The sequence below is a fragment of the Canis aureus genome, chromosome 12 (assembly GCF_053574225.1).
Source record: "Canis aureus isolate CA01 chromosome 12, VMU_Caureus_v.1.0, whole genome shotgun sequence".
Lineage (NCBI taxonomy): Eukaryota > Metazoa > Chordata > Mammalia > Carnivora > Canidae > Canis > Canis aureus.
This window is the reverse complement of record NC_135622.1, coordinates 21805275-21821114: the sequence shown is the minus strand read 5'-3', so window position 1 is coordinate 21821114 and position 15840 is coordinate 21805275. Positions and strand designations below refer to the sequence as shown.

The 15840-nt window shown below is 33.4% G+C and overlaps 1 long non-coding RNA gene across 10 annotated transcripts in view; it reads left to right on the top strand.

Moving 5' to 3' along the window:
• The first annotated feature begins 1031 nt into the window (after nt 1-1031).
• The window catches only part of LOC144280732 (uncharacterized), a 63419-nt gene continuing 48610 nt past the window's right edge, over nt 1032-15840 (top strand). For 4 of the 10 annotated variants that reach the window (XR_013349155.1, XR_013349154.1, XR_013349153.1 and 1 more), the window contains exons 1-3: nt 1032-1115; nt 5495-5518; nt 14281-14329. This is a non-coding gene — a long non-coding RNA (uncharacterized LOC144280732). Of the gene's footprint in view, nt 1116-5494; nt 5519-14172; nt 14330-15840 lie in introns of all 10 variants that reach the window. The other 6 variants (XR_013349158.1, XR_013349157.1, XR_013349156.1 and 3 more) reach the window with 6 other exon arrangements.

Sequence of the window (15840 nt, the reverse complement as noted above, 5' to 3'; positions counted from 1 at the left end):
CAACAAGTACAAAGCTCTTCAAAATTAAGAGTGGGATAAATATAGAAAAGATAAATAAATACTTAAATTGGGTATTGCAGGTTTTCATTTCATTAGGCATCAGAAAGATAACATAAAGAGGTATGTGGTATGTGAAAAAATGGAGAGAGTGTGGAACTGTAGAGAACTGAAGAGCACATCCTTATCTACAGAGATTTTTACTCCACTATAAAAAAAAAATTAAATAACTTGCTTAGGGAAAATGGTGCCCAGCAATTGCTCTTTTTTATGCTATCCTTTATATCAAAAGTCCTAGAAATATTTGTCTGGACTTTTGCATCTAGTATTACAGTGTATAAGATGCCCTAGAGAAAAAAAAAAAAAACTCCAAGTACATAGCACTCATGAATACTGAATATATTGTAACAAATACTTATTTTTTTTTAAATTGGTTGGTTGGTTGATTTGGTTTCTCTATTTTTGTTTTTTTGTTTTGTTTTGAATCACACCTTACTGTGCTGGAAAATAAGAGAAATCTCAGAGGTCCTTGACGAAAAATAGAACTAGAAACCAGAGGTAAGCCAGTGTAGATTTGAAGTTACTCGGGAGCCTATGCAGGCACTGATAACTAAGAGAATATTTTAGTGGTTGTTCAGGCAGCAGGAAACATGGTTGTGTCTCCTTCAAAGAAGAAAATTGAGACACTCACCTAAAACTAGAACTCATCCAATAAAATTCTTAGTGAAAAAGTAAGATGGAAAAATGATCATATTGTCAAAGGGAGACAACGTTCTTCGACTATCTTAAAATGGGCTATGTGTTCAAAAATGTATCATTTGAGAATTAAGAAGCATTTACCTGCCCTCACATAGATTTGTGATTTGCATTAATCTCTGTGTCATCACAGATAGCCCTAGAAAATGATAACTTAATGTGGCCCACAAAAGAAAAGTGGTGCTCAGCTAAATGAATGCACTGAAATAACAGAATAAGGATCTTGGAGATAGACATTCTGTTTATGTGTCTGACATCATAAACCATTGTGAGTAGGGTGAACCGGTCAATAAATACTACTGAGATGATAATATAATGTGATTGGGTTCTTGCCTCATACCATGCAGATAATTCAGTTACAGGTAAATTAAATATTAGCTATGATAAGGAAACTTGAAACATTTAGAATAAAACAGGCAATATCATACTGATAATTTCTGAAAAGGTTCTATTAACACAGAAGAATCAACTTATAAATGAAAGTTGACAAGTTGACTATATTTAGAGTGAAAATTTATTTAATGGCAACTAGAAAAATTAAAATACAATTATATCCCCTAAAAAGATAATTGCAATACATTTAACCAACTTTTATTAGTATGACTTATATAGTATATGTAAACATTAAGAACCACAATATAAAGACAAAATATACTTCAATGGAAGAAAATTCCAAAGAATATATACAATATGTTTACTTTGTACACAGTGTAGAAGCATGCATAAAAGACTTTTTTAAGTTATATGTGTCACAAAATATAAACCAAAGCACAGAAGCAGTAAAGTCATGAATTATACCAAATTTGCAGGGTAGAGGAAAATACAAACAATGAAGGATATTGAGGAGTTCTGTTACATTTTAATGTTACTAAATTTGGTTTACTATCCATCAAACTCTTACGTGACATTCTGTGAATGTGCTTCTAAAATTTTTGCATTGTTTTTAGATATAGATATTTCTTTAGGGTTCTTTTAATAATTTCCATTTTTTAAAGGATTTCATTTATTTATTCATGAGAGAGAGAGAGAGAGAGAGAGAGAGAGAGAGAGAGGCCGAGGGAGAAACAGGCTCCCTGCAGGGAGACTGATGTGGGACTTGATCCCAGGACCCCAGGATCATACCCTGAGCTGAAGGCAGATGCTCAACTGCTGAGCCATCCAGGCATCCCTCCATTTCTTTTTATAGTATGTTTATGTTTTTACTTAAATCCTTGAATATATTTGTATTGGATTTTTAAAAGGTATTTTTCTTGTAATTGCATCTACTAAGGCATGGCTCTTTTGAAGATACTACTAAATGCCACTACTAAACTACTAAAGGCATGCTACTAAGATGGTTGATGGGATCTTCCCACTCTGGCTGACAACATGATATCTCTGTATCACATTCATCAGATGAACATATATTTTTTTAAATTGTCAAAATAACAAATATTGTCAAAAATATACAGAAACACAAATGTTATATCCTCTCAGTGGAAATGTAAATCATTGAGCTCTAAAAATTGGTAAGTGTACAGCTCCCTAGTAGTTGTTCTTTCTCCAATAATTATTTACCTGGTCCTTGTGTAGTTGACCTCCAACATGTGCATGTCAGTATTCAACCAAAAACTTATGAGGAACTCTAAGCAGACTTCTGAAGCCATGATATTTGTTGTGCCCAAGATTGCGAATCTGAGAAACCACCAAGGAGCCGACACCGATGCAAGTACATGAGGGTTTATTAACAAGCTTGAGCTTGGGCCCAAGTGGAGCAGGGACTTGGACCCCGAGGTGGGTTCCAGCTGAGTTTTACAGGCTGGTCTAGGGGATTTCCAGAAGGGGTGGAGGAATTTCTTAAGCTCTGTTTACATTCTGATATGGGGCTTTCTGCCACAGGCATTGAGCTCTGTTCTCATTCTAATATGGGGCTTTCAAGGGCGTTAAGCTGTTTTTTTTCCTGTAACTGAAGTAAGGTAAAGTTCAGCTCTTATTCACAGGTGCTGGGGAGGCTGTATTTGTGCTAACGCTGAACTTAAGGTGGAATGGCCTTAATTTTCTCAGCCTCCACAATATTGTGCCTTGTAACTTTGCTCGACTTATTATCTGTCTCCTCAAATTCAGCAAGACCTCCATTCTTGTTTCTTCATGGTCTTGAAAGAAAGGGCAAGCCAGAAACCAGTGGGATAACAGGGCTCACTTAATTTGTTTGCCATGTTGTGGGGATCAGAGGTTGTGCTGCCTGGTGTGCTTTTTCTGAAAAAAATCATTTCATATATTTTGAGTTGTTGTTTATAGTAGGAAGACAAGTTTAATACCATTTACTCCATCATGGCTGCTCATTGTTTTTAAAGTAAATATCTTGACATCATCCAAACACCTATTGAATAAAAAGAATACAGTCCAAAGAACACAGACATTTTAGAATTGACTAAGTATTTACTGCAAGATATATATCTATCCCCAATTGCATAGAAAACATAAACTAAGACAGCAAAAACTCCACAAAGGAATTTGTAGGTAATTAGAAAGGATTAGATAATAATAAAGTATATTAAGTACACTACACAATCCCCAAATAGATAAAGTTACACTAAATCATATGTGTAAATATGTTTGTTGACCTAGATTTTCTTAATTAAAAAAAGACTGCACTGTCTGCTGCTTCTGAAGCAAATAAACTTGTAAACCTCTTGAGCAAGTTTCACTTGATTTCTATGTCAGCTTCACATTTGCCAATAATAATAATAATGATAATAAACTTCTCATCTTGATGAGATTCAGCTGAAAGAGTTCTGATACCTTGAGAAAACCAATATGATTTTAATAACAATATAAATTTGAAGCCTATATTTGAATTTTCTCTAAAAGTTTCAGGAATATTTACTTTTTTAAAAGATCATTTTTGAAATTTCATTAAGAACTTTGGCCTTTGATCCTAATTCTTTGGTATTACTATTTTTACTGGATAAGACTAGCAGACTGGATATCAGCAAGAAAGAGTATAGACTCAAAGCCTGAATCAGGGTACAGATGTACTTTACTGCCGTGATGACACAATCAGAACTAATATTTATTAAGTGCTTAGATTTATCTGGGACTCTTCAAGTTCTTTACGCATTTCCTTTAATACTTACAATCTATCTTTGAGGTAACATCTATTTCTATCCCTATTTTATTGGTGAAAGTTTTTGTCCAAAGATAGAAGACTAGTGAAAATTAGGATTCCAGACCTAATGGGCTAATTTCTGATGCTATCTTTTGAATGAACTAGATGTCACCACCCAATTTGCCACAAAGAAATGTCTAGTAACATTTACCATAGTAAATATATGTATAGGATTCAGTAAGGAAGTGAAGATTGGAGTAAACAAACCATTTAGTCTTCTGGAAATGAATGTGCAACCTAATTATCATTTTCTTGTTTCCCCCCCTTGATTTTAAAGATAAAATCTTACTCTCCAGTATGGATACCTATTAGGAATTTATATAAACTTTCCAAAATACCTGGAATTTTTTCCATCTATCTTAGAGGAAAGGGATCTATTAAAACATTTTCAACTAAGATGGCAGTAGAGCATAGTTATTTGAATATATGTACTTTGTTCATACAAATAATTCGATTAATGTAGATTAAATTGATAAAAATATACTTTATCTTTCCATTTGTAAGCATGTTTTAAAGAGATCATTTGGAAAGAAAGTACAATTATTAAACTAAATAAATGAATTTCAACAGTGACAGTGCACATTTAGATGTATGAAATAGGGGCACCTGGGTGGCTTAATGGTTAAGTGTCTGCCTTTGGCTCAGGGCATGATCCTGGGGTCCTGGGATTGAGTCCCACATCTGGCTCCCTACAGGGAGTCTGCCTGTCCCTCTGCCTCTTTCTCTCTCATTCTGTGTTTCTCATGAATAATTTTTTTTTTTAAATCTTAGATGCATGAAATAATCTCAATTAATTGCAATTTTATCTATTTGATAAATATTTGAAATCTTTTAATATGTTAAAGTTTTCCATACTGATTCTGCCTATTAGTATGCCGTGCAACATCAAAAACATATTTTTTAATAGTACTTAGTACTTAGTAAAAGTACTTAGTACTTTTATATTTGTATTTTGGTAGATTAGTGTTAGAGGTGGTCATTCAGGGGACAATGACCACTGCTTGACCTGGGAGCTGGACCCGGACAATCAGAGGCTCTTTAACTACTGCCCTGTCCTTGGAATGTATGTTCAGCCCACCAATCCCACAGCCAGAGTCCATTTTAATATTGCAGCCTTGGGAAAGCAGTGTGTTATTGAGACCATATGGATGAATATATGCCTGAACTCTGTTAAGGCCTGTATATAAAATTTTAAGATTCTGGCCAAAGGATATGCACATCTATTCCTTTTGCAGTCATCTAAAACAAGCCTCACAGAGTAAGTTCATTTGCTTATTAAATCATCCACCTCCCAATCTAGAGTGGGGTTTGCTTCTTTCTTTGGTTTCCCCCTATTCTCTGGGTGGGGGCTGGGTTCATATTTCACCCAGAAAGCCCCCAAGTTTGCTAGTAACAATTAGTATTTTAGCATTTAGTTATTTTTAGCATTTTTCTTCTTTAATTTTTTTATAGAAAAAAATGAAATCATCTGGGTCTAGAATTTTCTTTTTGAGAAATTGTTCAACTACAGATCATTTAATACATATAAGGTATTCAGGTTATTAATTTCTTATTGAGAGTGCTTTGGTGTTATCTCTCCCATTTGTCACTTAGGTATTTTCCCACTATCACTCTCTGGTAAGTCTTGCTAAAGTCATACTGATCTCTTGAAATAAATCAACTTTTGGCTGTTTTGATTTTCTTTATCTCCTATTTTTTGTTTTATTAATTTATAATATTATCTTCATTTTTAAGTTATTCTTATTTTGTATTTAATTTGACATTTTAATCTAATGTTTCATGTGGAAATTTAGGTAATTAATTTAAGACTTTTCTTATACATGTTCTAATGTCCATTCATACATATCTTATATGAATGGCTACAAATTTCCAACAAAGTATTCATAAATTTTGATATGTTTTGGTGTCACTTATCACTTGGTTCATAATAGTTTTCAATTTCTCTTTGATTTTTTCTTTTGTCCAACCACTATTTAGGTGTTTAATTTCTAATATTTGGAGATTTTCCAGGAATCTTTTTGTTATTACTTCTAATTTAACTCCATTGTGATAAGAAAAGATTGTATATAAAGTTAATCCTTTTAAGGATTGTTTTAAAGTTGAGTGTTGTTTATGCCTTCTATACCTTTCTCCTACATGTATTAATTATAGACAGTAAGATATAAAACGCCCAAATAAAACTGTATTTGTGTATTTCTTTTCATTTATATGCTCAGTTAAACTTTGCTTTACATGTTTATAAGTGCTATTACTAGAAACATACACATGTAAGATTGCTATATTTTTTGATGAATTAATTCCTTTACTGATAAAAATTATTCCTTTTCATTCTAGTAATATTTTTAGCTATGAAAATGTATTTAATATGTAAATAACTAATCCATATTTTTTATTAGTGTTAAAATGGTATACCTTTTCAAATTCTCTTACTGGGATATCTGGGTTGCTCAGTGGTTGAGCATTTGCCTTCGGCTCAGGACGTGATCCTGGGGTCCTGGGATTGAGTCCAAATATGGCTCCCTGTATGGAGCCTGCTTCTCCCTCTGCCTATGTCTCTCCCTCTCTTTCTCTGTGTCTCTCATTAATAAATAAATAAATTCTTTTAAAAATCCTCTTATATCTAATTATATGTTATATTTAAAGTAGATCTTTCTTTAGTGTTATATGTGACACTTAATTGGAGTGCTTAAACTATTTTCATTTGAGGTGGCTATGATTTACTTGGGTTTCAAGATACTATATTGCTATTTATTTCTATTAGTTTCATGTGTTCATTTTCCCTCATTTCTTCTTTTCTGCCATGTGTTGTATATGTTTTAATCCATTTTTCTTCTTACTTGATTTATTAGCTATAGTAACTTTTTTATCTTTAATGGTTGCTTTACAGTTTACAGTGTCTATCTATAATTTAATCACATTCCGCCTTAAAGTAACAATGTACTACTTCATGAAAATACAACCACCTCACATCAGTGCAATTCCATATTTCCTCCTGGAGATTGCTATAATATTACAATGCACTTTAATATACTTTACATTGTGTCATTATTGTTTTTGTTTGAAACAGTATCTTCAAAGAGATTTCAAAATCAAGATAAAAACATTGCTTTTTATTTACACATAAATAACTCTTTGTTGTTTGGTGCTAGATGTGGATTTCCATCTGACATTATTTTCATTCTGTCCACAGGAATTGCTTTAGCATTTCCATAGTACAATGCTGCTGGTGATAAATTCTTCAGCTTTATTATATCTGGAAGTTTTTATTTGCTTTTGGAAGATATTTTTGCTACATCGAGTTTTTTCCAATACTTTAAAGAAACTGTTTCATTGTCTCCTGACTCATATAATTTTTTCCAATTGAACTCTATTGTCATTCTTATGTTTGTTTTGCCGTGTGTAAAATATCTTTTTTTTCCTTTCTGGCTATTCTAAAATATTTACTTTTTCTCTGGTTTCAAGGAATTCAGCATCATGTGCTTTTTCTGTAATTTCTTCTTCAAGAATGTGCTTAGGATTCTTTGAACTTCTTGGATATGTGAGTTTATAGTTTTAATAAGACTTCAGAATTTTTTTTATTCATTTTTACTTTAAATGTTTTATCTGACCACCCTTGCTCTTCTCCTGTTTAGTGACTCTTATTATACACTTATTAGGCTTTTTGAGATTATTCAACGTTTCACTGATGCTCCCTTCATCTCTTTAATGTCTTTTTTTCTCAGCATGTTTGGTTTGTTAGTTCTACTGTTGTGTTTTCATGTTCACTAAACTTTTCTTCTGTGTTGTCTCATCTGACATTCATATGATCAAGTGTATTTTTCTATCAGATATTGTGGTTTTTATATATAGAAATTTAATTTGAGCCTTATTTTAAATTTCTTTTATGTCCTACTTTATATGCTCACTTTTTCCCCCTTCATCCTCCTGAAAACATAGAATAGAATTACAACAGTTTCAATGTCTTTGTATGTTAATTATAAAATCTGTGTCATTACTGTGTCATTTTGTAATGATGTATTTATCTTGTTAGGGATCACATTTTCCTTCCTCTTTTCATACTTAGTAATATTTGATTAGGTTCCAGATATTGTGAATTTGTTTTGTTGGGTCTTAGATATTTTCACATTCCTATAAAAATTATGGAGCTTTGTTTTGAGATACAGTTAAGTTACTTTGAAACAAGTTAATTTGTTTTCAAGATTCCTTTTTAAGCTTTATTAGGTAAGAACAGAAACAGAACTACTTTAATCTAGGACTGCTTTTGTTCTGCTACTAGGGCAGTTCCCTTCTCATTATTACCAACCCAATGTCCAGTGAATTAAAATTTCCTTTACCTGGTGGGAACATGAAAAATTCCAGCACTGTGTGATCCTTGGGAATTATTTTATCTGCTCCTTTTGGGTAGGTCTTTTCAGACATTGGGTCGTTTCCAAATGTGCATGTGCTGATCAATGCTCAGCTTGAACATCAAGGGGGACCTTATGCAGATCTCCAAAGCTTTCATTCTCTCTTTACTACACCCTCTTCTTCAGTACTCTGCCCTGTGTACTCTGACTACTTTGATCTAGTGGGACTCCCAGATCTGTCTTTTTAACTTAGGGAGACTGCCAGACTTCAAGTGTTTTCTGCTTCCTGCGCTGCAGTCTAGAAACTTCTGGTCAGTGAACTAGAGCAATCGGATGGCTCACCTCATTTGTTTCCTCTTTCAGTGTTCTCTATCATTTGCTACTTGCTGTTCACTGTCTAAAATCTATTCTTTCATATATTTGTCTGTTTTTCTGTTTTTATAATTGTTAAGGACAGGAGAGAAAATTGAGTTCTGTTATTTCATCTTGGTCACAAGCAGAAGTTTGTAACTATAGTTTTGATTTCTCATAGAAAACACTTTTCAGAGTTATGTCAAATAAGATTATCCTTTATACTTTCTTGGGCACCAAGAAGGGCAATTTTTTTCTTTTCTCCTTTCCATGTGGGCAGAGCAATTTTAGCATGGAATGGTTGTCTCAGTTCTACTTTTCCTTATCACTGGGACAAGAACTGATTTCCTTATTCATGTGAGCAATATAGCTATAGCCCCAAATATCCTCTAAGTCTATTGGTCCTGTAAGTTAGCACACCATGAAGCAGTCTGTTTACTTTTCAGGCTCTGATTTCTTTTTTTTTTTTTTTTTTTAAATTTTTATTTATTTATGATAGGCACACAGTGAGAGAGAGAGAGAGGCAGAGACACAGGCAGAGGGAGAAACAGGCTCCATGCACCGGGAGCCCGATGTGGGATTCGATCCGGGGTCTCCAGGATCGTGCCCTGGGCCAAAGGCAGGCGCCAAACCGCTGCGCCACCCAGGGATCCCAAGGCTCTGATTTCTTTCTTTATTTTAATACTCGATGATTTTCTTGTCATTGCTTAAAATTCATTGATTTAAAGTTTTAAAAAAATTTCAGAAATTTTTGTATTCACTAATACTCTACATGTTTTATCTGGCCACCCCGGCTCTTCTCCTCAGCATTATATGGGATTATTTGATTCCAACATTATATGGGATTGTAGTGGTGGGGGAAAAGGAATATAAATTAGCTCTGTTATAGAGCTAAAATTTTTCACTTCATTTTATTTCATTGCATTACCTTTTATATATGTTAGTTATTTTTAAATAACATTTTATTTGAAGACTAATAACCTTAGGCTTCAATCTTAGGCTACATAAAGAATGTAAGTCAACAAGACAACTCACTATTTAGACATTTGTCAATATGTCTGATATTTTTTAATATATAGATTAAAAGAGCACACAGGAAGAAGTGAGAGCAGTTTTACAGTTACTTTTGGGAATATGATATATTAGAGAACATGAAATAGAAGAGAGGATGTAGACAGTAATCCAGGCACGGTGAAGTCAACAAAGGAAAGAGATGGGAATAGAAGTGGTAATAAATGTGTGACTAACAAAACTAAAGTTGTTGTAGTAGGGTAACACATTAGGTAAAAGTAGTAGATGATGCTTGACATGATTTGCTCTATTTTATGCAGATGTGGGCTAAAAGGCAGAAAACCAAAGACCATGAAATCAGATTATTCAGATTCTAACTCCTTAAGGATCTGAAACTGCCTTAATTAGTACATTTTAAAGCAATAATAATGCCTCTATCCCAAATGGGAAACAAAGCTTAATGATCTTATTATCTGCCTCTATTTAGCAAGTTGGGTTTCAAATACTTTAAAATGTCTATGAATCTAAGACAGTTTTTTTATAAGTCAGAGTAATTATAAAATAATTGGGCAAAGATAAATCTTCTGGAAAAAAACACGTAATTTGAAGAAAGAATCTGTTAAAAACAGAAAAGAATAGGAAAAAAAATTAATTGGAGCATAACAAGAGTAAAGACAACCTGTAATTGTGACACGTTTCACCTCTAGGTAGAGACTGACTTATTTACTGTATAATAACTTCAACGTACTTATTTGCACTCCTTGATAAATAGACTTGGGATTTTTACACAGTTAATGCTTTATGTGCACAAATACAAATACATTCATGTATAATTATGTATCACATAAGAAGAATTAAATGTGTTTGTGATTATAAAAAAGATTGCTTTCTTCTGTTTATATTTTTATAAGTTGAATAATTCATGTATTTGTTTCTTCAATATGGTAGGTTGTGAAATATGAAAGATAAGCTTTTTAACTCAAACAAACACAAGTAGGATTGATTCAAGCCTCCAGTAACTTCATCCTTTCAATGATTCCCTAATAAAAGAGGGATTCTTAAACTTTATCTTCAATATATTCTGACCACACTTTACCCATATAAACATAATTTCCCCTAAATCCCAAATGAGATCTTTAATTTAAGCCATCTATATCTTTACCGTGAAGTTCTTTCTTTACTCACTGCTCATCTCCCACTCTGCTTATCATGAAAATAGTATCCATCCTTGACCAGTTTAAATTATATCTCCCTGCTGAGAGACTCAAATTCTCCCTCTTTGCTCAATTTCTCCTATAATGTTAGACCACACAGTGAAACAGTTAATATTATTTGTTTCCTCTATTTTTATTTTATATTTGAAAATGTTTAAATCTTCAAATAATTTATAAATTACTTGTAATTTATAATAATTTTTCATTTCTTTGAAACCAATCATCAAGTTCTTTCTTCTTCCCTATTTTTCAAAGTGCATAATAGGAATAAATAAAAAGTACCTATCCCAAACATAATAGCTTTTTGATTGATTGTTGATTGTGAATAGAGATATCATATATAGTGTCACCGAGGAATATGACACTTTTAGACTGTCTCTCCTAGGTATCCCATCTCCATTTTTGTCTTCTAGTGAGGTGACTGAGGGGATCCATGAGTCATATGTCTAATATTTTCAAAGAATCCTCCATATGACTAAGTTTTCCATCTTTCCAAGGTACTGGTAAAATTTGTACTTGGCTCTTGGTTTTCTTTGCAGAGTATGCTTTCCTGACAGTATATTTCTTCATTTTAGCATCTTTCACAGTCTTGTTAGGCTAGTCATTTCCCAAATCATCAAGTCATGATTCCCTTTTGCTTAAGTTGTTTCTTCAGTTTATCCTGTTTTGCTATTAAGTAGGGTATAGAAAAAAAAGGCAATGCTCTCAACACTGCTTAGAAGTCTCTTCAGCTATAATATCCAAGTTTATTGCTTTCAGTTGTTCATTGCTTTCCACATAACTGTAGGACACAATTTAACTAAGTTTCTGCATTTAAATAGCAAGTATCTCCTTCCCTCTATTTTTCCATAACTTATTCTTCACTTACTTCTAAATCTTCCCAGACAGTGCCTTTGATGATATTTCTACCAACATTCTCTTTGTGATGACTCAGTTATTCTCTATGACAAAATAGACTTTCTCTCCTTTGCTCCTCATATTTTTGACTCCTCACTAGCAGAGTCATTAACATCCATATTTCTGCTAACAGTCTGTGGAAAGTAAATAAAGAAGTTTCAATCATGCTCCTTGAGATTTTTCCAGCCTTTACCCATTACCCAATTCCAGTGCCATTTTCATATTTTTAGGCATATGTTACAGAAGCAGCCCATTTCTAGGTTCTAAAATCCACATTAGTTTCCTAGTGTGCCTGTAACAAATTACCATAAAATTGGTAGCTTAGACAACCCAGATTTATCATCATATGGTTATTGAGGTCAGAAGTCCAAAAGGGGTTGGAAAGCTTGTATTCTATCTGGAAGCTCTAGGGAGAGTCTATTTCCTTGCCTTTCCCACATTCTTAGGACTGTTGGCATTCCATAGCTCATTAACTTCTGCTTCTAGCTTCATACTGTCTTCTCTGCGTCTGACCCTGCTACCTCCTTGTAAGGACCCTTTTGATTACATTGAACTCACTCAGAAAATTGAGGATCAGATCCCAATATCAAGATCCTCAACTTAATCACATAAGCAAAGTCTTCCTACCCCCCCCCCCGCCCACGTAAGTTTAACATATTTACAGGTTCCAGAGATCACGATCTGTATATCAGTGGAGAACCATTATTCATCCTACCACAGACTTCTAGAAAATATTTAGTTTATTATCTGTAGAATTATTTCAAGAATCAAAATGAATTAATGTATCTGAAGCACTTAAAAAACTGCTGACCTTTCTTATGGGCTAAATAAATAAAACATGTTTGTATAAGCAGGTTATTTGTAGAAAAACTTAAAAAGCTAATAAATATATGATAGTATGCATTTTCTTTTTTTACCTTTATCATATACCTAGCATGATGGTATTCCACTTTCACCCTTCATCCATTTCAATCAAGAAAAGAGTATTTTCTTCAGATTTGGGCTAAATGTGTTAGGAATCTGGCTGGTGCCAAAAGAATCTTTCCTTTTGGTTATTGACAATATAACTGTTAGCATCCTCATCATCATTCGGTTATTGACAATATAACTGTTAGCATCCTCATCATCATTCCTTGCATTTTTTTCTTCATTTGTAAATGTGGTTTGTTTTGTTGGAAGTATATTTCAAATTTAAAGAGTACAAAAGAGAGTGAAGAGCCCTAAAAACAACTGAGGTTTTATGTTGAAAGCATTTCTCTGAACACCTGTGAACTGTTGAATTTAATTGGGTACAGCTGGAACAAACTGTGGGGAGGAGGGAGCAAGCTGGCATTTCTAAGCAAGCATACATTAACATCACCCTGACTTTCCTCTAAGGGGCAAGAGGGCAGAGTGGTCATGAATGACTTAGACTAGATTAGGACATTCATCTTCTCTTTTTTACCCTTTTATCTACATCTGGTTTCAGGATAGGGTCAAGGAAATGTGTAAATGACTGGTAGTGTTTTATAGGTTAACTCTACTAGTGGTATTGTCATTTTGTTATAGCCATTGCTCTAAACTGAAGTAATGAGAAAGAAATTGTGGAATACTAGCAAGCAGTGTACAGAAGTCACAGGAAGGTATGATAGGTAGTTATAAAATATGTCTGGCACATGTTAAATGCTCAGTGCTTATGGACTAGTGATCTGCATGATGATGTACTTTTTTTAGAAGAGGTGAACTTTTTCCAGGTTTGGAAAGTAGTGAAAGAAGAAGAGCTATTACTTAAGAATCCCATTGAGAAGGTTGGGTGGCCAGCCTGGTAGAAAGGGTCATTTCTTGAGGATTTAGTTGTCACAAGCCAGTCTCTGCATCTTAAATGCTTCATCTGCAAATGGAGAATTAAGTTTTCTTCTCTTCCTGTTATCTGACAGAGTTTTAAGCATCAGATCAAATTAAGAAACTGAAAACACTTTATGAAAAGTAAAGCTATAATATGCAGGTTTCAGAATTTTTGAAGAGGGTGGTATTGAAATGAAAGAATCCATAGCAGTATCAGGATTCATTCTGTTCCACAAAAACCAAAATTATAATGATCTTTTTGCCCATAAAAATGTTCATATTTCTTAGAAATAAAGCTTTTCTAAGTCATTTTTTCTTATATGAGTTCTTTGCTCCAGTCAAACTAGTCTTCCTGTCTTTTTAAAATGCTTTATTTCTTCCCTCTTACATAGTTTATTCAGCCTATTTTTTTCTTTTCCCAAACTGTCCATATCTTTTACCTTACATTAAGCAAAATTGATCATAAAATGAAGGATTTATGCTGGTTTTCTTAAGTAAAGGTTAATGCCTAATTGTCTAAAAGATATTTGGATATCTTACTATATTCTGTGTGTGCATATATATATGAATATTAAGTATAAGTAATTGATGGTGCTAATCTTATGATAACTTGTCAAATGTTCCTTAGCCCAATAAATTAAGCATGACTGCATAGGAGGCAGTATGCAAACAAGAAAATATGCCTTGAAACGTTGTGAAAGATAACAGTCTCCTAATAGTTGGCGTTTTGATGCAGGATTCTCAGATACTGTGCTGAGGTAATATCTCCACAAAAGTCATTTCAGGTGAGCAACTTACTGCTTAGAACATTACCCCAACTGCATTTAATGATATAACAATAATATTAACCATAGCATAAATAGTTTAGATGACTAAACAAGGGTAGACATTCTGTGGTAAAACAATGAGTCACAGATGGGATTAGGCCAGATGGACAATGGATGTCTAGAGAGGTGGGACATGAGAGCATTAATCTCATCCCCCGAGCTTGCAAGCTTTCGGTTTTATCTAGCAGAGGTATGCAGCTGTGAGCTTTCTAACATATGACTCATTTTATTAAAGATATGCAAAGGATTCACGAGCTGATATTGCCCAAATTATCATTAAGTCATTGCTGAATGAAAAGGACAGACATTTCCACTCTGTAATTATACAGAGTAATTATGCCAAAAGATTAACACCTAGTACAGAGAGCAGCTAAAAACCAACATAAATATGTATGGACAATCATGAGAAGTAGAATATAATCATGAAAAGAAGGACAATAGAGATTGAAATTAATAAAATAATAACAAATAAAACAAAGAATGTTTTTAAGTGAAATATGGTAAAAATTTCAGTATTGACTTGAGATTTGTAACTAGAGTTTATAGATACTTTGTTGTAAATAGGGCATGAAGCATATGTTGCACAGTAATAATAAAATTGAAATTCCTTGAAATAATGAAGGAAAGAGATCTGAATTTTGGAGGGATGTAAGGTAAATTGATACATAAATGACCATGAAGACATATTGTGGTTAAGATATTTATCAAAAAAAAATTAGAAGTATGTGTCAGGGGGTTGTCTGAAAAGAAAGCAAAACATAAGTAATATGATTTCAACTGACTTCAGACACTACATAGCAATAATCAAACTGTATAATAAGTATAGGAAATAATCTCACTGAGTGGAGATAGGAAAAAGTTCACCTAAGCAATGTTAAAAGTGAGTTTAGACCATGAGACTAAAGGCAAAAGATACTATATATAAGTACTTTAATAAGTAAGGGTGTTGCATACTAGGGTATAGGTTAATAAATATGAAATCACTATACATTTATGGTGTAACTGTACATTAAGCAAGGAATGATGGATGATGGTGAGGTCCAGGTTTCTCATTTTTAGAGGGAGAGGTTACAATCAACCGATGTGGGAAGGTTAAAATGACCTGTGTATTTCTGGATTACAGTTAGAGACATCAGTTTGAATTAAAGTTTTATAGATGTCTAGAAATATTTATAGATATGTTTATATACAAAGTTTGATTTACACAAATATTTCTCTATCTCTTGAAAGGGTCAAATAATGACACCTCAGAAATAATGAGCACATATAGTATTCTAAATCTTGATTTAAAAAAAATTAGAGGAGGGGTGCAGGGACAGAGGGAGAGAGAGAATCTTAAGCAGGCTCCATGCTGAGTATGGAGCTTGATGCAGGGCTCAGTCTCACAACCCTGAGATCATGACCTGAGCTGAAATCAAGAGTTGGATGCTGAACTGACAGAGCTACTCAGGCACCACTAGATCTTGATT